This window comes from Adiantum capillus-veneris, chromosome 10, assembly GCF_014529385.1.
Source record: "Adiantum capillus-veneris isolate H3 chromosome 10, ASM1452938v2, whole genome shotgun sequence".
Classification (NCBI taxonomy): Eukaryota; Viridiplantae; Streptophyta; class Polypodiopsida; order Polypodiales; family Pteridaceae; genus Adiantum; species Adiantum capillus-veneris.
This window is the reverse complement of record NC_140940.1, coordinates 93,209,976-93,230,846: the sequence shown is the minus strand read 5'-3', so window position 1 is coordinate 93,230,846 and position 20,871 is coordinate 93,209,976. Positions and strand designations below refer to the sequence as shown.

Sequence of the window (20,871 nt, the reverse complement as noted above, 5' to 3'; positions counted from 1 at the left end):
TGTAGCAAGGCTACAGTGTCACTGGCACAAGAACGACAGTTGGTTGCAGTTGGGCTGGAGTTCACACTGGACGGACTCTCGCCTGGGCAGTGACGGGTGGCAAGTGATGCGGATGGTGATCCTATTCGACACCATGGCCAGATCACCACCATTGCAGTTTGGAGATAGGCTTAGCTGGATTGGGATATTTACTAGCCGTTGTTGGTGACTCTTTAGGAGAGACATATGTGTGGTTGGTTCCGGTCTACATTGTATGGTCTAGTGTCCTGAGTTCATGCACAGCATGTCTGCACCATCCTGGACATTTAAGCCTCGACACCCCCATTGTACTCGTTAGTTCTGGGCTCGGAGTTGAGTGTGTTGCCATACCAGAGTCTCTACTGGTTCAATTGAGTTCGTCGAGTCCCACGCTGTTCTGGTTCTACTATTGAGTCACCGTGTTTGCTTTGTTCTTCATCATTTTCAGCATTTTAATTCTGTTGGAGTGAGATTTCACGCACATTGCACTGAGGAGCACCCAATGTAGAGAGAACGACACATAATCTCCGCTACAGGTGCTCTCATTTTTGGCACGCTCGGTGGGACCTCAAGTGAAGTCTTCACTCCATTGAGCCTACAGGTTGAGGAGCTAGCTGGTTTAAGCTCTCGCCTGTGTTGGTCTGCTAATCTCGACTGCTCTGGTCCAGCTTGGTCTCGTCCAACTTAGTCCTCGACCAGCTTCTCTCGTCCTGGTCTAGCTGAGTGGTCTAGTCACTTGCACTGGTCTAGTGGAGTTTGGACCAATGTTAGTAAGTTTAAAGTATTTGGGCCCAAAGCTTCGGGGGCTTCTGATTGCTGCATGAAACTTACGAGGCTGCACTGGTCTAGTGGAGTCTGGACCAGTCTTCGGACCCAAAGCTTAGGGGGGCTTTTGATTACTGCATGAAACATAGGAGGCAGTCCAAAGATCGACAAAGTCCACTACTGAGCCCTCTGAAGGTACTACCATAGAAAGCGCCAACCTTTTGTGCCGAGTAGAAGTCCATCCCTCCTACCTCTCCCCTCCCACGCATCTACCTCCACTCCCTCGACCAGTTCTTCACCTCCCAGATCACCTTCCCCAATACAGTTCTCAAACACTGTAGATCTTAGGCTACAAGCTCAGGAGCTGGTAGCCATGGTAGAGCTGACAAGCGTTCTAGCTAAGGTGAACATCAAGTTCGCGACTTTCAAAGGTCTCTCCACAGAGGATGCTGATGACCATGCTCGGAGATTTGTATCCCTCTGCAAGGGTCGTGGCCTCAACAGGGAAGACATATACCTAGTACTCTTCCCAACCACCTTGGATGGCTTAGTAGAAAAATGGTATAGTCAGTTTGCAGAGAACCACTTTACGACTTGGGCCACATTACGACAACTACAACAGAATACTGTCAACCCAATAGTATCCCTAAAACCCAAAGGGAGATCAATGACTCTATATCAAAAATCGGGGTAATCTGTTGAAAAAGGAGCGGAGTGACTCCCCTCTTGTCACGTGACACATCCAACCCTATGTGTCCGTGGACAAGCTACAGCATGATCAGGGTTCAGTTCAGTCCAGTCAGTCTAGAATAGGAAGTGATCTGGCACTTTTGTGAGTCTGTTCGCAGACCGTGCATGTCCAGACACTTAGATTAGATGCATATTCTCTGGTTGCACACAACATGATCATCAGATTTCCATCAGAACCCATCAGGAGCATTTTTACAGTGCATAGACCTATTTTCCCTATTTTTGACATTTTTCACTTATTATTTTTAAGTGACTTTTGTTGGAAACTAAGTAGGGCAATTTTGCTAAGTTTGTATAAATAGAAACCTAGCGCTAGCACTTTCTGGCAGAAGAGGCAGCAGAAGCACTCGCTCAACAGGCAACTTCTCAGCAGAACCCCAAGAGGCCTAGCGCTTTTGCATCACAACAAAAGGGTAGCGTTTTTCTCTTGCAGATTCTTGGTGACAGAACCACAGCAGATCAGCCTAGCGTTTTGCATTGCAAGACAACCGGCAGCAAGCAGAAGACAGAAACCAGCCCTAGCGTTTTTGGATCAGCCTGGACCTCAGCTTTTTTGCAGTTCCGGCGCGACAAGGCAACAAGAAGACTTTCAGTTTTCAGCAGTTAGCATCCGCAGTAGAAGTCCCGAACCTCGCAGATCTCACCTTCCTGTAGCAGATCCTCGCTGCACGATCAGATCCCGCGAAGTTTGCAGATTCAGCCCGAAAAACGCAGATTTCAGCATCTGCGTTTTCAGCGCGTTGTCGTATTGTCTTCACCGACATCGTCACAAACATAGAGTCAGAATTCAGTAGATAAAAATTTGCAGATTTCAGCCATTAGCATTTTGAGATTTCAACCCGTCTCGTCGTCGTCCTCATCGTCGTCGACACTGTCGGCAAGTCCAAGCATTGTAGAGATTTGTGCAATCATAAGTAGACCGCTCTCGCCATAGAGAGTGGGGCCTTCGCAGGAGGTTTGACAACATTCGGGTGTCCTATTCTTCTCTCTCTATCTCTCAGTCTCAGCACCTTCATTCACACTGTTCACCACTTTGTTTGTGTCCATTGCATTCCCTCAATAAAGGAACGGAAGGCTCTCCCTTCCGCAAAAAAAAGGAACCTTGAGCACAGTCCGGAGCACTTATCTTGAGCAAAGTTCAATATTCACTTCCGCTGCACCTTACACCTCTTGTGCAAGCCCGCTGCACTAGATTCACCCATACTGAAATCGGGGTTCTATCGGAGTAGACTACGCTAAACCGAATGCTTCAAGCTAAAGTTTCACAATCTGAGGAGTATCTACTAGGTCCTCCTCCTCCATCCACTTTGCATCCAATGCACGATAGTTCTTGAATTTACCAAGAACCGCCTAATCACTTTACCTTTAATCTTTCTATCTTTATGTGCCAGTATCTGTTCTGGAACGAGGATCTCCTCGCTTTCCTCCACTTCGGGTTGCTCATCTGGCTCCCCATCATCGGGCACATCGCCTTTAAAAGGCTTCAAGAGACTCACATGAAAAGCATTGTGAATTCTCCAAGTATTGGGCAGCTTCAGTCTAAAGGAGACATCATTTATCTTTTCTTTTATCTAGAAAGGTCCATAGTATCTCATGCTAAGTTTTGAAAAAAGCCGCTCCTTTCCGTTTTTTTCCTTAGGTGTGCCTTCTCAAATCGTAAGAGCACCCAATTGTCTTCCTTTAATTTCAAATCACGACGGTGTCGATCTGCTGCCTTCTTGTGTCTTTCCTAAGATTTTGCTAAAGCCTCTCGGACCTTGGCAAAAGCAGTGTCCAAGTCCCTCGTGTATTGGTCGGCTTCAAAAATCTTATCTTTCGTGCTTAGGCAGGGTGGAACCTTCGTAGCACCTTTAATAATCTCAAATGGCGCCTTCCCGGTCGAAGAGTGGATCGTGTTATTGTAGGCAAATTCCACCAAGGGGGAAAGCTTTTCCCATTGAGTCTTCTGATTAGAAATGTAAGACTTCAATAAATCGAGTACGACTGAATTTGCAATCTCAGATTGCCCATCTGTCTGTGAGTGGAAAGATGACGAGAACTGCAACCGTGTGCCAATGTTCTCCCAAATAGCCTTCCAAAACAAACTCGTGAATCGGGGATCTCTGTCAGAAACGATTGTCTCAGGCATGCCATGTAATCTCAAAATCTGGGCAATGAACAATCTCGCTAAATGATCTAGCCTGACTGTTTTCATTGGAATAAAATAAGCTTGCTTGCTAAATCTGTCAATAATAGTCCAGGTACCATCGTGTCCACTCTGTGTCTTCGAGACATCAAAAATGAAATCCACAGCAATACTTTCCCAGGATCATGTGGGAATAGGTAAAGGCTGTAACAATCTCTATGCTTTATGGCTGTCAAACTTGACCTTCTGGCATACCAAGCAACAGCGTACAAAGTCGTCCACATCCTATTTGAGTCTCAACCAAAAGAAGTAAAGCTCCACACCTTTCAAGGTGGTATCAATGCCGCGGTGACCCGTAAATGGTGGACACTGGCATTCGGTTAGAACCTTTTTCCTCAACGGCTGTGTAATGCACAACATTGTTTTCTTCATCAAGTAGCCGTCCCGTATGGAATATCCCGCTACTACCTCCCCATTCTGTATTCGATTGAATACATCTGAAAAATCTAGATCTGTGGCATACTGATCGACCATGTCCTCGAAGCTTCTATGATGAATCGCGGCAATAGCCAAGACTAACAGCTTCCGGGACAAAGCATCTGCCACCAAGTTCTTCTGTCCCTGTACATGGACAATCTGGAAGTGAAACTGTGACAGATGTTAGCCCACTGCATCTGCTTTTCCGAAAGCTTCTTCTGTGACAAGAAGTAGCGTAACCTCTAATGATCAGTGAAGACCATAAAATCGGCTCCGAGTAGGTAATGTCGCCACAGAGTAAGAGCATGGATAACCACCAAAAGCTCTTTCTCATAAACGTGTGCTGTGAATTCTGGCCTTGAAAACAATCTCATAGGAAATGACATGGCCTTCTTGCATTAAGACCGCACACAAAGTACGACCACAAGCATCACAATATACTTCGAATGACATTTCCCGTAGTCAATTTCTCTTTCAAAGTCTGAAAGGCAGTCACCTTTGTGGGTCCCCATGAGAAAGGGACTCCTTTCTGTATCAAGATATGCAAAGGAGAAGCAACCTTTGCAAATTTTCTAATGAACCGCCGGTAGTAAGAACATAAGCCCGAAAAGCTTTTTACTTCATGAACATTCTTCAAATCGGGCCAATCACGTATAGTCTCAATCTTGGCCGGGTCCATCAGTACTCCTCCTGCTAAGATGACATGTCCCAAAAAGTGTATCTCCGGTAAGAAAAATTCACTCTTCCTTGCATTGATTACTAACTTGTGATCTCGCAATGCCTGAAAGACCCGTAGCAAATGATGTCTGTAATCTACCTCATCCTTGGAGCAGACTATAATGTCATCAAAGAAAATTTCAACAAAAGATCTATACTCTCTAAAAATCTTATCCATCATTCGGTTAAAAGTCGTTGGAGCATTGGTAAGGCCAAAGGCATCATCAAAAAATCATATAAAACATAGCTCGTCCGAAAAGATGTCTTGTAGACATCTCTCGACGCGATTCGGATCTAATGATATCCGCTTTTCACATCGATCTTGCTGATACAAGAGGATCGCTGTAATCTCTCAAGAATATCATGGATCCTCGGAATCGGAAATTTGTTCTTGATGGTGATTTTATTGAGAGCTCTATAATGAATGCACATTCTCCAAGCTCCGTCTTTCTTTAAAACCAACAACACCGGAGAGGAGTAGGGTGAAGTACTCGGCTAGATAAGACTCTTTTCCAAGAGGTCTTTCACTTGGTTCATAATCTCTTCATTCTGGGCTTGGCTCACTCGGTAAGGTGGCCGATTCGGTGGTGTGCTTCTAGGTATCAGATTAATTGTATGATCCTTAGGACGAGATGGTGGCAACTTGCCTGGCAGGCCCTCAGAAAAGCAATCGACATGAGTGTGGAGAAAATCTTGGTGTTCTTTATCAAGTTCAGACATATTTGTCTTGTGTTCATCATTTAACTCTTTCAAATAGATCGAGTAAACAAACAGACTGGATTTCATTAATTTCGAAATGGCCGAAGCTGATACAATAGGGACAGACTTGCCCTTCAATTTCACATCAAGTACAATTTTTCAGCCCTTTTCATTTGTCAATGTCGTTTTCTTTGCCCGATAATTGACCACGGCGTTGTTCTTATGGTACCAAGGGACTCCACGAAGGACATCACAACCTTCCAAGGGCATTATGTAAAAGTCCTTATGCTCCAAATACCCCTGACAATGCAACCGAAGTTTTCCAATGACAGGTGTAATGGCTATGTCCAGTCCGGGTGCCGCTAGAACTGCCTATGCTTGTGGTCCCATGCGATCGGGTGTAATCTCGAGCTGCGCCGCCAATTCAAGTGAAATGAAGTTGGCCTTGCCTCCTCCATCAAAGAAAATTAGGGCTTCTTGATCTTTCACTTTGCCCCAAGCTCGACAAAGTTCTGTACTTTCATCAATCGTGCTTGGCAGTACCCATGCAATCTGGAAACAGTCCTGCTTTCATCTTGCCTTTTCTGCCACGTTCCTCAACTGCTCTCAAACTCTCTGGCTTGTCTTCATTTTTTTCTTGTTGTACCTTTTTAGGGAACTTCGCGGAGACGTACCCATGTTCCCCGCATCCAAAACACTTCCCCTCTTTGATGTAGTTGGCCCTCTCTCGAAGAGTGAGCCGGGGTTGCGAATCCTTGTCTTTCTTTTCTTGGGAACTCTCTCTCTTTCTACTTTCATTATTAGAAGTCTGTTGGGTTCTCTGAGTGAAGATCTCATCAGTGAGGTAAGTCAAATTGCCTGAATGTATCGCAAAACCCCGTTTCGCATGACCCATCAATTCTTGAATAGAATTTGACTTTTGTTCCAAGCAGTATTCTCGGATCTTTTTCTGGAAGTCTGTAGCAAAACCGCTCAATCTGTTCTTTAAACGAGACCTTCTTAAATAAAGAGGCTCCTAGAAAAGAGCTCCAAAATCTCTCGCAATAAGCGTCCAGAGAATCTCCCTTGGTCATCCGAAGACGATTCCAAGCAGTTCGTATATCTTGTTCGTACTCCCTAGTCAGCCAAGAAGAAATAAAAAGCCTTTTGAATTTTAACCATTTATCTGGAGCTTCCTTTCTCAGTAGAAGGGTGGACCACCACATTCAAGCATTCCCTCGAAGAAAGATGTAGCCCTCCGAATCTTGGAGTGCTCTAGGTAATGCCCTCCAAAGAAAGCTTTGTCAAACTGCTATATGAAGGACAAAGCCCTCGGAGCATCTCAGAATCCAGAAAAAGAGTCAAACTTAATTGACTGTCCACCTTCTTTGAATTCTTTACTTTTTTGCTTTTATCTTCGAGGAAGTCATATTGGTTGGCTTTATAAAAATGCTTCTTCTTTGCATAAAACATTTGATCCCCGGAGTCCGAACTATCTGAGGTTGAGTCCTCTGGAGAACTATCAAAAACTGGGCGAAATTTAGGCTTCTTTGCCTTTTTCTTGCTCTTTCCGAAGCTTTGCTTTTTTTTCTTTTCTATCTTCTTCGCTCGAGTAAGAAGAGCTAGAAGATCTGTCAAAAGAAGAAGAAGAAGAAGAGCTAGGTAGTCCTTCAAATCGTACACGCTTCTTCTGGTTTCTTGTCGATACAAAAGAAGATTGACGACCCAAATAACCCAGGAAGTCAGTTCTTTTCTTGTGCTTTTTCTCATGCTTTTTGGATTTGTTGTTTGCATCCAAAAGCTGACTAATTTGTGTCTGAACCACCTCTTGTAATTCTTGCTCTGTAAACATGCTCGAAGAAGAGTTTTCTTGATTGCCGGTTTGATGGGTGGTTCTGTGGCCTTCTACCACTGGCTGTATACTTTTGCGAGGGATTCCTGAGTAATTTTTTTTGCAAATCTTGGATCCTTCGCAATTTTATTCATCTGATTTGTTGCCTCGTCAACCGATTGTCGACGTTCCATCTCTTCAATCTCGAACTGAGTGGGCCGAGGTGGGCCGTACTCTTCCTCTGATTGCTCATGAGAATCTTATTCGTGATCTCAGCCCGCATTTTTGGCAGATGCAGAAGAAGTCGACTGATTTTTGTTGGAATCCATAAGTGTCGCGACAAAAGGATCGGATTTCCCAGTAGAAGAGAAATCGGCCGTGCTCGGATACCACTGTAACAAACTTGGACACCCCAAGTCAAGATTCTACTGCGTCAGAGAAGAGATTCACTTCAAAACAGCTCAAAATTGACACGGCCCGGCGTAGTTCCGTGCCCAGAGGTATTGGCCCCAAAGAATGGCGCCCCTTTCGGTATTTCTTTTTGTATTAAATTGTGTTTAAAGTACAAGAGAGCGGGTAGGTGCTCACTCTCAGATTCTGCATCCAGATGCTCTGAGAAGTGAAGCCCTGCCTGCTTATTTATAAGTACAAGGGATGCCCAAATGCATTTAACGCAAAAGCAATTGTCCCAAAAGCTGCAGCAAATTCAGCCAGCGTAATTTTAGGAAATCCCTACGCTGCCATGTCAGCATGTCAGAGCTTTATGCGCCGCAATTTTCGGAAATCCGTACCACTGGCCACGTCAACCTGCCAGCGCTTTATGCGTAATCTGCTACCACGTTAGAACTGTGTGTGTCCAGGGTTAGCCACGTCACCATTTTGTGACACTCGCCCCTACCCAGCCCCTCCCTCCCTCCCCCACCACCCCTCTCCTTGCCCCTACCCACTCCCTCCCTCCCTCCATCCCTCCTCCCTCCTACCCAACCCCTCGTCCCTCCCTACCTCACTCTCGCCCCTACCCACCCCCTCATCCCTACTGACCTAACTCTCGCCCCTCTCTACCTCCCCTCGTCCCTACCCACACCCCCTCGCCCCTACCCACCCCCCCTCGTCCCTCACCACCCCCTCTTGCCCTACCCACCCTCTGATCAACCCCTCACCCCTGACCACCTCCTCTCATCCCTACCCCGCAATTCACAGAAAACCGGCTTTAGTGTATTTTCTAAGGACCAAAATTGGAAAATTCCAAGCCAACTAGAGGGTCGCCTCGAAGAAAACTGGCTAAAGTTGAAGGGCCTTCTTCGGCTTGTGCTCTCTGTCCGCTATCTCAATGTGGCAGAATGCCTACTTCTTCCTCATATTCTGCGAATACCTACATTTCATCATTTCTTCTCCACAGAGCTCCAGTGGGGCTGGCTGCATTTTTCATGCTAGTTTCAACATTCTCTGCTAGTTTTAGTAGTCTCTGCTAGTTTCAATGTTTTCTCTAGTTTCAAGGTTCTCTCTCACCGGGACGGTGACTAGTCTTGTGGCGGGCAACCTGTAGGCAGGGCTACCGTCTCACCAGCATAGGACAAACAGTTAGTTGCAGTTGTGGGCTGGAGTTCACACTGGACGGACTCTTGCTTGGGCAGTGATGTGTCGCAAGTAATACGGATTGTGATCCTATTGGACACCGTGGCCAGATCACCACCACCGCAGTTTGGAGATAGGCTTAGTTGGATTGGGATATTTGCTAGCCATTGGTGACTATTTAGGAGAGACATATGTGTGGCTGGTTCTAGTTCTTGGGGGTCTATCATCATCATCATCATCTACATTGTATGGTCTAGCATCTTGAGTTCATGCACATCACGTTGTTAGCATGAAAATGTGAAGGAAAACGAATGCCTCTATAGCCTTGCACGAGCCACACCGTCGAAAAGAAGCACTATTGCACGGCCGAAAACACCTGTATTGATTTATGAAAAACCCTTCAATCACGGAACACACTCGAAATTAGGAGAAACAGGGCACATCATGACAAAGCTCGTCTTGTGGAGATGTCCGTAGAGTATCCATAGAAAAAAAAAAGATGAAGGATGAAAGAGTTATGGCCGCTCGAAGTCGGGGGTGCACTCTTTCTTGCTCAAAAATTAGCTCTCTAGCAGTTGTGCAGGCGTTGCAGCTATTAAAATGGGGGATTTCTTATCTTTTATCCCCAAGATTTTTCTCTCTCTTCTTAGCCAAGAAGGCTCTCTCTCAAGGCACCTTTTAATTGGTTCAATTTTGGCCTTTTTTGGGTGAAAAATGAGCTGTCTGTGACCCTTTGACCATGGAATGGGGTGGGGGGAAGTGGCGAGTGGATCAAAAATGAAGCCAGGCGCCTGGGCAGCTGAGCGTAGACTGAAAAATGCGCCATCTCCTTCCCCATGAGCCCACGAGCCCCCATAGCCAAGCCTTGAGAGAACTCCTCTCACCTTTGATACACCTATAGTGGGCTCCCAAGGTCCCCTATGTACCCTCTACTTTCCTCTTTCCTCTTCTCATGTGGGATAATCCCCCTGCCACATGGAAACTTCCTCCCAACTCCCTCAAGCCCAACCAATTTCCAGCTTCTCTCCCAAGCATAAGAACTTCTCGGACAACTTTCCCTGCGGCATAACTTGCTTCTCCGGTCACCGAATGACGCACCGTAACACGCGGCTCAAAGCCCATCACCTCGACTATCTCCAGAAATGTAAAACTTCAGTATTTCTAATATTAGACCCCCAAGTTGGCCCCGTTGACCTTGTCGCATGCACTCGCAATCACCTTCTAATTTAAGACCGCCCGCTTCAGATGCTCATAAGTCATGATGTACAAGTCCAATTCACGAGCTATAAAGCACGGCTGAAAATACTTATTAAAAACCATGTTTTGGGGACTGGAACAACCCAAAACATCAGCATTCAAGCTTGGAAAAATCACACCTTTGTACATGGATTTTTACATGGCCACTTCCAAAATTTGCAGGGCTATGTACACATATATACATGAGGCTAGTGGGCAAGTGTTTCGGGACGACTTAGTGACTTTATGCTCATCCAAAAAATGCCTGACATAGCTTGCCAACCCCCCCTTGACTGCTTGATCATTGATGACAAGCATAGGTTTCTATGATGAATAACTGCTGCATCTCATCCCCAGAAAGCTCATCTACATCCTCATATGTTTCCATATTGTCTTTTCCTCTATTGATAGCATTTCATCTGTCACGATTGTCATCAAACGTGCCAAGTATTTCTTCCATCTATAACCATGAACACAATATTTATGCTATGCACCACTTAAGTCAGCCAACTGATATGTGCCATTATCAAATTTGTTCACAATAGTAAAAGAACCTTCCCATTTGATTTGAAACTTCTTCTAAAAGGTATTGTCCAACTTACTGTTGTATCGCAACACCAGATCACCCTTTTCAATTCCCTTCTCCTATACGCATTCATTAGCCTTTAGCTGAGCCTTCTTTGTCAGTTCTTCATAGTAACTCAATACTAGAACTCTGTCCAATTGCAAACATTGTAAATCCAACAATCTTTTCTGCCAAGTATTTGTTTGCTCTTCATCTCCCGATGACAATAACTTGAGTGTAGGAATCTCCAAGCTTCCTTGCCATAAACCAAGTGATAAGTAGAAAATCCTGTGCTCGTTTTGATAGCAATTATGTAAGCCCATAATGCACAAGGAAACTCTGAATCCAAGTCTTTCCGTGTGTTTGGGTCATCTTTGTCAAGATCTTCACTAAATCTCCATTGAACCTCTCATTGAGACCATTGCATTGTGGATAATAAGGAGAACTTTACCTATGCTGTATAATGAGCTTCTCGCATAAGAAATCAAACAGGTCTCTTCTAAATCCTGGCCCTCTATCACAAAGTAGCTCTCGGGGCACACCAAATTTGCAGCATATATACTCATAAACAAACTTCTTCATTTCCTTATTGATAATTTGTTTGAAAGCTTTAGCTTCTGCCCATCGTGACAAGTAATCTACTGCTGTCAAAATGTAAGCATTTCTTTTGCTAGTCATAGGTAAGGGTCCAATAGCATCAAGGCCCCATTTTTCAAATTGTTTGTCGCAATTCGGGTTTCAAAATTCTCTGTCCCATCTTCTGGCAAAGCAAACACGACTTGCACCAATGGTTAACATCCCGCTGGATGCTTGGCCATACAGAGCCTTCTTGCAAAATTTTATGCAACATGACCTTCATGGCAAAATGGCCTCCACAAGATCCCTCATGATTTTCTTCCAAGATCTTGTAGATTTCCTCTTTCCAGGACGCATGATGCAAAACCAAATCGCTTCCTTTTATGTAAAGCACATCATCAAGCATTTTATATTTCCTGGCTTTTGTAGCAGGCTACAATGTCACTTTCACAGGACACAGTTAGTACAGTTGGTCTAGGCTGGTTCACACTGGACGGACTCTCTGGGGTGGGAGTGACACGTGGCAGTGTACAGACGGTGGTCTAGTGGACATCGTGGCCAGGTCACCACATGGATGACATTTATGAGCCGTTGGTGGCTCTTTATGGTGGTACATATGAGTAGCAGCGATTGGTCATCCAGAGTATCTTCTTCACCTCTGGTCTAGCATCGTGGGGAAGGGCAGTGAGTCTATACATAGAGGAGTGCTTCACCATCCCTGCACATCTGAGCCTCAACACCCCATTGTACCTGAGAGTCCTGGGCTGGAGCTGAGTGTGCTGCCACGCCAGAGTCTGTATCAGTTCTTTGAGATATTCGAGTCATTTGTTGTGGTCTACTGTTGCTGTTGTGTCTCTGTGAGTTCAGTTGTTGTATATTGTTTCCTGTTTTCAGTCTGTTTTGAGTGAGATTGCCATGCACATTGCACTGAGGAGCACCCACTGTAGAGAGCACGACACACTATCTGCGCTACAGGTGCTCTCATTTTGGCGATCACGGTGGGACCTCAACTAAAATCTCACTCTGTGAGGTGCAAATCTTGAAGCTAGTTGGGTCTATCTCATAGTTACCGGGGAACGCGTTCCGCAGGCCCTAGAAGGCCGGAACGCCGTTCCCTCCCCCTCTGCCAAGCTGGAACGCCCCGGAACGTTTTGCCATTCCGGGTGACCACCTGATACCGGAACGGCCGGTCGGAACAGCTCCGGAACGGCCTCGAACAGCCTCGGAACGGCCCGAAACGGCCAACTCTCAAAAATGGGAAGAAATAGGCAGTTTTTTGCAAATTTGCAATGAACATTAGGTGTTTTTTTAGTGTGCAAGGACTCAAAAATTAAAATGCACCCCCTCACACCCATTCCCTTCTCAAGCATTATTTGGGTGTTTTTAATGTCTCCCGTTCCGCGCCGTTCCCGTTCCGGACCCCTGGCCGTTCCCCCGTTCCGCGAGGGTCCCCGTCGCCGTTCCCGTTCCGCGTTCCGGTTAACTCTGGTCTATCTAGCTTCGCCTACCTTCCCTTGCACTGTTCTCCTCTTGCTTGGTCCAATTGGTCTAGTCCTCTGTCGCCCTGGTCCAACCTGTCCTCGTCCCTGGTCTAGACCTCCTCGACCCTGGTCTAGTCCTCCTCGTCCCTGGTCCAGTCTGGTCTAGTCACTTGCCTGGTCTCAACTTCCTTCTTTTGCACCACCTCTTCTCGAACCAAAACAGGAGTGTCTTTATAAGTGAGTAAATCTGCCAGGGTAGCCAGAGTACTCTCTTCCACTAAAAAAGTGAACTGAAACTCTTGAAGTTCAATAACCCATCTCTTTACTGTTTTTGATATGTTTGAGTTATTGAACAGTTGGGAAGCAATGAATAGGGTGACAAAGGTGAATGATTTTTGCACTAAGTAGTGTCTGAATCGTCTGCAAGCATACACCATATTGGTCATCACCAATTCAATTTCAGAGAAATCTCTTTCATGGGGAGTCTTAAGTCTGCTAGCATATTGAATAGGCTTCATGTACTGAGATTCATTCCCCTTCTGCAACGACATGGCCCCAATGGCTGTAGTAGCAGGCTACAGTGTCACTTTCACAAGACACACAGTTAGTACAATTGGTCTGTTCTGGTCCACACTGTGGTCCACACTGGACGGACTCTCTGGGCTGGGCAGTGACACATGGCAGGATACGAACGGTGGTGTAGTGGACATCATGGCCACGTCACCACCACTACTCAGTTTGGAGATTGGCTTAGGTGGCTGACATTTATGAGCCGTTGGTGGATCATCTTCTTCATATATGGTCGAGTGTTGTCGTCTAGAGTAGCGAGTCTATACACGCAGCACGTCTGCATCATCCCTGCACATCTGAGCCTCGACACCCTCATTGTACCTGCGAGTTCTGGGCTGGAGCTGAGTGTGCTTCCACGCCAGAGTTTGTATCGGTTCTTTGAGATAGTCGAGTCCTATGTTTTGGTCTGTTGTTGTGTTTGTGTGTGATCAATTGTTATCTATTGTTCCTTTGTTTTCATTTGTTTGAGTGAGATTGTCATGCACATAGCATTGAGGAGCACCCACTGTAGAGATCACGACACACTATCCGCACTATAGGTGCTCTCATTTTTGGCGATCACGGTGGGACCTCAACTGAAGTCTCACTCTCTGTTGAGGTACAAATCGAGGAGCTAGCTGGTTTTTACCTAGCTTCACCTACTTTGCCTTGCACTGTGCAGCCTGCTGATATGGTCCAACCAGCTCTCGTCCTGGTCTAGGCCTTCCTCGTCCCTGGTCTAGTCCTTCCTCGTCTCTGGTCTAGTCCCTCCTCATCCCTAGTCCAGCCTGGTGGTCTAGTCACTTGCGTTGGTTTAGTAGAGTCTAGACCTGGGTTCAACCAGTTAAAGGTCTTCTTGCCCAAAGCTTCTGCGGGCTTTTGGTTACTGCATGACACATACAAGGCAGTCAAAAGAGCGACAAAGCCCACTACTCAGTCCTCTGAAGTACTACCATAGGAAACGTCAACCCTTCATGCCAAGAAGAAGCCCACAAGCTCCGGTACGCCTACCTTTCCCTACAGCTACCTCAACAAGTTCTACACCTCTCAGTCACCCAAATCAATAAACTTCTCATTCCCTGTGTTACTGCGAGCTCTAGTGCAACAAGCTCTTGCACAAACAGCCATGGAGGAGCTCACAAGCGTTCTAGCTAAGGTGAATATTAAGTTTCCGACTTTCAAGGGTCTCTCCTCAGAGGATGCTGACAACCATGCCCTGAGGTTTGTTTCTCTCTGCAGAGGTCGTGGCCTCAACCAAGAAGATGCCTACTTAGTACTCTTCCAATCTACCTTGGATGGTTTAACAGACAAGTGATACAATCAGTTTGCAGAGAACCACTTTGCAACTTGGGCCACTTTACGACAGCAGTTCTGTGCAGCATTCAGGCCAGGTGACTACCAGGAAAAGGTTTTGGATGAGTTGGCCAACATGGTGCTCCAGCCAGAGGAGACTTTTGCAGAACTTATGACTAAAACCAAGTCTCTGGTTGCCAAGCTTCCTCAGCAGCCAGGGGAATTTATGGTTAAGAAGTGGGTGGAGAAGGCTCTTCCTAAAACATCTCAGCAAAAACTCTGAGAGAGTCTTCGACCTGACGCCACTCTGGAGGAGTTTGTCGCGGTTTCTACTAGGATAGAGGGAGCTAGGAAGTTGTTCACCAACTCCAATCAGGTAGAAACCCCCTCAGTGTTTTCGGAAATTCCTTCTGATCCGTTAACTTCTTTACGCACTTGAAGCCCTAAAGTTACAGCGAGCTCTTCAAGAGGAGAGGTCCTTCTCTCTTCGACAATAGAAGCCTCTACATCACGTGGCATTGGAATAGATCAAGCGCAAGCTAGAAGAGCTCAAGTCTCAGCAGGAGACTAAGGCTATGTTTTGGTGTAGCTCATGCCGTTGGAGAGGGGGAATGGGGGAACACGCCCGGCACAAACACAAGGGACTCTCTATAGCTCAGGGTATGCACAACACCCCTATCCTCTCGGAAAACACCTTCAAAACACAATTCACACTAGCGCCTGCCCAATTTCCACTGGTCACACACTCCACAAATCCACCACCCACACCTGCTGCTACGATCTGTCTCCACCCTTACACACGCTCACAGCCGCTCAATCTCACTCTCACACAAAACACTGTCGGTCCAGGGGGGCACACACATCCACGCTACCGGCACCGACGGGAAACACCAGAGTAGGAGAAAGAGAAGGGGGCAAGGGGAAACAACAACAAGACGGAGCAACAGTGGCTCGATTGCACTTCACCAAACATGTACACAGGCTTCCACTCCCATCACCATGGCCATTTTCATGAGAAAATACAAAGGGCTTTGACAGGCACACTCCTCTGTCAGAGAGCTTCACTTTGCAGGCTTCAAACGGCCCAAAAAAACCCAGAAAAAAGCCCCTAATTTGATGCAAATTTGACCTTTATAGTGGGAGGTCTTCAATTTTGGAAATTGCTCTCATCTTTGACCATCTGGCATCCCAATGTGGTATCTTTTGGAAGGAGTAGTCCCCTTGCTTCATCTGCTCAATTCCTCTCTCTTTTGCACTTGGGAGGGGGGGCATTAGCGATGTCACTATTGCCCCCTAGGCTTCTTTTTATTTTTTTCCTTTTTTCTTCATTTTTTACCCCTTTGGGGAGGCCCACTTTGCACTGCTCCTTTGGCTCATCTTTGACCACCTTTGTCGGCTCACGCCTGCCTTCTCTCTCTCTATTCCTCTCTCCTCCTTCACCCTTTTTTGGTCTGGCCTTGTGTTTGCCCTTGCTTTTGTTTGGCCGACCTTGAAATGGCCCTTTGCTTTGCACTTGTACTCCTAGCGGCCCTCGGGCTCTCTCTCACTTTCTCTTTGCCTTTGCCTAGCCTTTGCTCGGACGGCCTCTTTTCTAACCCCTCCTTTTCACTTCCCCTCTCCTCGTCTCTGTGGGAACCATCCCTTGCCCCGTGCCCTCGAGCATTAGCGAGCTCGCTAATGGGGGGGAGGGACTTATCCTCAAAAAATTGGGGCCTTAAGGGCTAAGCGCGGGAATCGTTGCCACCACTGGCAATCCACGTCATCACTGTCGCAAGGTGCCGAACTACCACAGGCGGGCGCACGCGCCACTGGGGCCGCTCCATGCTGTCCAAAACCGCCGTATGCCCGCCCTGCAGGGCCGCCGCGCAGACAAGCCAGCCATCCACAGCGCCCACTGGCGCACGCCATCACCATGGGGTGAGGGAGCTCCCCTCTCTCCCCCTTTGTGTATCTCTTGAGGCTCACGGCCTAGCTCAAATACCACCCATTCACAAGTGCCAATTGCGCATGTGGGTTTAGTCGTCGACACGTGGCAGCCTGTGGGGTGTCCCCCTCTTGCAGTAATTTCCAACACCTTTAAAAAAACCCCATACATATTGTTTTTTTGGCCCTGCTTCACAAGCTTGTCACACTTTACTTAGAGGCCGGTTTCCTAAAGCCGCAAAGCCCGGCCGAAGGAGCCCGTTCTTGAATTTGAACTCCTCTGTGCTCACCGCACACCAAATTCTCCTGGCCCTCGATCTAGGGCGACCAAAACTAAAAAAAATCATTCTGCAACCACTTCACTCTCAACAGTTCCAGGCCCTCTTAGCCGGCGCTCGAAACTCAGAATCACATGCGGTCGATTTTGACTAACTCCACATAGGGCATACCATCACCCAGAACCTTGGCGAGGCCGCAAAACTGCCAGATGTCGTATCCTCCAATGCGGTCAAGTGGGCTCAGACCTAGCCCTTGGAAAATCTTCAAATAACCATAACTTGCTAACCAAAGCTCCGATTGGCAATCCGAGAAGACAGGCATGTCCCATAACTTGCACTCTATGCATGTATCCACTAAAATCAGCTTGTGCCACCTGTCCCCAGCTACCCTGCCCGTGAGGGATCCGCTACACACTCTGCCTTTACACTTCAATAACTTGCACACCGAGGCTCCGTTTGACGAGCCGTCTGGACCGGCTTCTAGAGCACATCAAACACTATACTCTAGGACATTGATAGAGAACTTCGGAAACCTTCATCTGCTACCCCAACTGAGCCCTCTTTGAGCCTCCTTGGCCTAAAAATCCGCCTTAGACATACTTTTCCGCTGCCACTAGTCTGCCCAGGACCTTGGTACTTGCCCTAGCCTTCTGCACTGCACCTGCCTACAACCTTTGCCTCGCATAGACCACTTCCTAGTTAGGACCAACTTTGGTTGCACCATCATTGCCCACCCCCTCATTGAACGTTTATGTTCAACCACACATAGGCTTACTGCACTAAAAAACTGCACACCTAAAAGAAATTCTCTGTACACCACAAAGACACCTATCATATGTACATAACTGGCACCTGTGACCCGCTGGCTTTGTTCATGCGGGTTGCCCAACCCCCTGCTTTAACTGTCATCAACCTCTTGGGTCAAACACCTTGCACTGGTCTTCTCCATCCACTTGTAACACCCTTGAATAGTACCACACCAAGGCACATATAACTGCATAGCCAAACTTCCATCAGCATGCTTCTACCACTCCAAGCCCTTATCGGCAAACTGCCCACTCGCAATAAAGCTCCTCCAAGAACACCAAATAGAGCACCCTCGTGCTCACCTTGCTGCTCAATCAACACTCCTGACATACCTGACCCACCCTCCTAACCATGTAAAGCTAGATCCTCGTCTAGTAGACCCTGTACCTGCTCAACAGCACACTGCACAGCTGCCTTTATTAGCATTCTCTTCAACCACCACTCACAAAGCTCCTCGGAAAGCTTGGACACCACCTTGGAATCCGCATCACCTGTCATAGAGGGCACTGACTGCATAGGAAGCACCTCTAACTTTGACTCCGCACTGCCCTTCTCATCTGCCATGCACTCAATTCCAGCATCGTCGAGCTCCTCTTCGTCAACTGGCCCTTCAAGGTGGATGAGCACCATCTGCTTGTTGGTTGTAACTACCTTCTCTTCTATCGCTGCATCATCAAACTCTGCCAAGGAAGAGAGAAACTCGTTCTCTATCGCTTCACCCTCGTCCTCTTCCACCGGCACGACTGCTTTACGTATTTTTGTGAAACTTTGCACCTGCTGTATCACTATGGCATATTCCACTGCTACCTTCATAAACATGGCCATTAGCATGGCACTGCACATCAGCTTTACCTGCTCTTCACCTGTAGATCCAAACTGCTCTACTTGGTCAGGCATCTCGGCTTGCACTTCATGCTGCTCCTTGTACATATTCACTGTTTCTCCACTCACATGTAAGAGGTCAAACTCATCATACCTGGATTGATACGACTCGGTCTCCCAACTCGAATCTGCATCCATAGAGCTACTATCACTCGACTCAACCTCCTCTTCTGTTTCTAGCTCGGGAATCTCCTCTATCTTCACCGCTTTGACCTCGTCTGCAAACCGCACTCTTTGCTCTTTACCACACCTCAATGGAGATTCTACAGTAGCACTCGAATTTGGCAGCACATCCTTTGCCCTTTATGAAACCACTTGCCCTTCTTCCACAATTGGAACTGCTCTAGCCGGCATCTTCGGCATAGGAACCACTCTGTCTTTTTGTAGCCAAAGAACCCTTGGTTCTTCTTGCACTTGCACTTCTCTTTGCACCACCTATGGCTCGGCTACCACCGCATTACACTGCCTTGGCATCATTGCACTTTGCAAAACCTGCCTAGCCTCGTGCTTCTTTAACATCTTTTTGGTCCGCCCTTTCCCTAGAGCTACCGCCTCTTCATACGACATTGGGCCATCTACCTCAACCTTATCTCGCACTTCTTCGTGCAAGCAATCCATGAATTTATTCAATTTCAAAAAACTGGCATTTTCTGCAGCAGTTACCTTGATCAATTTCCCCCAAAGGGCTTCGAACTCCCACTCGAACGCTTGAAAATCACCCTCCAAGCTTTGCTTCAATCCATCCAGCTTTCGCTTTACTTCATCCAGCTGCGCATCCGCAACAAATCTTCTTCGAAAAGCCGCCTCTAGGGCTTCACAATCTGCCTTTTCTTCTTCACCAAGGGCATTGAACCATAGCCTAGCTTTACCACGAACCAAGAGCGGGGAACACCTGTACCGCACCATCTTCTCTCGATAAACTGCTTTCCAACACGAACAATCCGTAATCTTGAAGCGAGGTTTCCGCATCTTCAACCCCAGTGAAAATGGGAAATCTCGTCCAAGCCATCACTAGCAGCACCTGCTCTTCAAAGGTCGCACCTTTGGCATCACCAAAATCACCGTTCTGACATCAACTAGGAGCATTAGCATACTCCTCCGTGGGGGCACCAGAAGATGGAGAGGAGGAATGGGGGAACACGCCCGGATCAAACACAAGGGCCTCTCTATAGCTCAGGGTATCCACAACACCCCTCTCCTCTCGAAAAACACCTTCAAAACACAATTCACACTAGCAGACCACCACCTGCCCAATTTCCATTGCTCACACACTCCACAAATCCACCACACAACGCACACCTGCTGCTACGGTCTGTCTCCACCCTTACACACGCTCACAGCCGCTCAATCTCACTCTTTGACACAAAACACCGTTGGTCCGGGGGGAGGCACACATCCACGTTACCGGCACCGAGGGGAAACACCAGAGTAGGAGAAAGAGAAGGGGGAAAGGGGAAACAACAACAAGACGGAGCAACAGTGGCTCGATTGCACTTCACCAAACATGTACACAGGCTTACACTGCCATCACCATGGCATTTTTACGAGAAAATACAAAGGGATTTGACAGACACACTCCTCTGTCAGAGAGCTCCACTTTGGAGGCTTCAAACGGCCCAAAAAAGCCCAGAAAAAAGCCCCTAATTTGATGAAAATTTGACCTTTATAGTGGGAGGTCTTCAATTTTGGAAATTGCTCTCATCTTTGACCATCTGGCATCCCAATGTCGTATCTTTTGGAAGGAGTAGTCCCCTTGCTTCATCTGCTGAATTCCTCTCTCTTTTGCACTCGGGGGGGGGGGGGGAGAGCATTAGCGATGTCACTATTGCCCCCTAGGCTTCTTTTTATTTTTTTCCTTTTTTCTTCATTTTTTACCCCTTTGGGGAGGCCCACTTTTCACTGCTCCTTTGGCTCATCTTTGACCACCTTTGTCGGCTCACGCCTGCCTTCTCTCTCTCTATTCCTCTCTCCTCCTTCACCCTTTTTTGGTCCGGCCTTGCCTTTGCCCTTGCTTTTGCTTGGCAGACCTTGAAATGGCCCTTTGCTTTGCACTTGTACTCCTAGCAGCCCTCGGGCTCGCTCTCACTTTCTCTTTGCCTTTGCCCAACCTTTGCTCGGACGGCCTCTTCTGTAACCCCCCCTTTTCACCTTTGGGCTCGGCCTTGGAGTGGCCCGGTTGGCTATACTTCCCCTCTCCTCATCTCTGTGAGAACCATTCCCTGCCCCTTGCTTTCGAGCATTAGCGACCTTGCTAATGGGGGGGGGGGCTTATCCTCAAAAAATTGGGGCCTCTAGGGCTAGGCGCGGGAACCGACGCCACCACTGGTAGGCCATGTCATCACTGT

The 20,871-nt window shown here is 47.2% G+C and overlaps 1 protein-coding gene across 1 annotated transcript in view; it reads right to left on the bottom strand.

Annotated features, from left to right (window-relative positions):
- LOC147449245 (protein GAMETE EXPRESSED 2-like) overlaps window positions 1-20,871 on the bottom strand; it is a 153,158-nt gene that overhangs the window by 48,131 nt on the left and 84,156 nt on the right. The gene's annotated exons all lie outside the window — the stretch shown is intronic.